Raw genomic sequence first — 2,039 nt, 5'->3', positions numbered from 1 at the left:
CAAGCTTCCGAAGTATCTTGCCCTCACAGCAAAGCCTGGCAAGCTCCCTGTGACGTATTCAATATGCTAAACACGGTAACAAGTCTCACAATGTTACTGGGCCCACTTGAGCAAATCGATGAATAATGGGAGGACAGTGATACCAGTGAAGGATTGTTCATCCTAGTAATAGTTTATATTTAAAAAAAATCTGTAGTCCAATACATTTGGGAATTTCTATAATAGGTGTTTTAGTTTGTGAGAGAATTGAGTGACTACATTTTTGGTGAAACTATTGAGACTCTAGGCAGTGATTTGTTCTTACCTTATGGTAAAACTGCCATCATGCATTGAGACATTAATTGATGCCTGTTGCTGCACTGGGAAATTTGTACACATGATCTTTAATTCTCACAAGTAGCATGCAAAATATTACAAAAATATTAAATATTATTTCCTGCTCAGAATTAATAAATGGTTCTGACTTTGTTGATGCCACTACTATGACTGTGTTGGGCAGAGTGGTTTCCCTCATTCCTCCTTTTACCATTGCTGAGCAGTGGGTACTTCCTTTTGGCTTCATGTAGTCTTTCCTTCTACTCCACTCATTCCTTACAGGAAAGGAGCAGTTAAGTCACATGAGAAAAATCTAAAGTAAATCTAAAATTCCTTGAACTGTTTTAAAACACAAGATATGCTACTTGATTGAAAAGATCAAGTGTTCCTTTAAAAACTGTTTTTGAACTAATAATGATTTATAACTACATATAGGTTTACAGTGTCCAATATCATAGTCTGCATCTGTGTGTGCTATGTTCTGCTCTCCCCAAAGATCTAGTTTCCATGTGTAGAGTCTGAATATGAGACACATCATAGATCCTCCAACTGAGTGAAACAGACTGAACTACAGAATCAAATAAGTTTTACATCCCTAAGTAATCTTTCAACAAATACCTTTGATGATTATGCTCAAACCTCACCCTAAACCCTCTGGTAAAGGTCAATATTGTCCTGATAGCTTCTGAACACTGATGGGCCTGAACAGGGCTATATTACTGAGCCTGAAAACTAAACCATCGAGGGCATATAGCTGGGCCAAATACCAAAGTGGTGGAATGATCATAGCAAGGAAAGTTACCATGATAACTGAAATTATCCGTGTCATCCAAAATAAAACCAAATCTTATCCCTCTCCTTCATCATCTTCTGTTTCCTTCAATTTTAAGAAATACATTTAGGGAAACTCACAGAACCCAGGAAACCCCTTCCACCTCCATATCTGGCCCAAGATACCAAAGAATCTATACAAAAGTAATAGAAGAAGTTAAAAATAAAAATTTTTTAAGCAAGCCACAGCAACAGAATTCAACATGCAGAGGACTATATCAGTGATATTGAAAACAAAATATTAGCCATGTCCAATAACCATGAAAAAATAGAAGATAATGAATGGAAGAGAATGTAAGATTCTTGATTGATAATAGCAAGAGAATTAGTCTTCAAATCATAGAAATACCATAAGAGAGGAAAAAGATAAGTGGGAAGAACTTCTAGTTAAAATAATTATAACAGAACTTTACTGATATCTTGAGAGAGATTCCTGTACAGATTTAGGAGGCCCATAGAGTATCAAACAAATTATACTCAAAAAAATATGACAAGAAATATAGTAATCAAAATGGTGAAATCAAATTAAAAGGACAGACAAATTAAAATAGTAAGAGACTTGAAAACCCTCAAATATAAGGAAAACAACAGAAGAATCACAAAAGACTTCCTATAAGACATTTTACAAGCCGGGACAGAGTGGAAAGACATATTTAAAGTACCACTGTAATGAACGATTCTCAAAAAATTAGAAATTGAGCTCCCATTTGACCCAGCAATACCACTACTGGAAATATATACCCGTGAGGCAAAAAAGTACAGCCGAAATGACATCTGCACTTCTATGTTCATTGCTGTACTGTTACAATAGCCAAAATCTGGATAAAACCTGAGTGCCTGAGAACAGATGACTGATTAAAGAAACTTTGGTACATCTACACAATGTAGTACTA

Source organism: Sorex fumeus, unplaced genomic scaffold (assembly GCF_029834395.1).
Source record: "Sorex fumeus unplaced genomic scaffold, SorFum_2.1 ptg000002l, whole genome shotgun sequence".
NCBI lineage: Eukaryota > Metazoa > Chordata > Mammalia > Eulipotyphla > Soricidae > Sorex > Sorex fumeus.
This window is presented reverse-complemented; position numbering follows the sequence as displayed.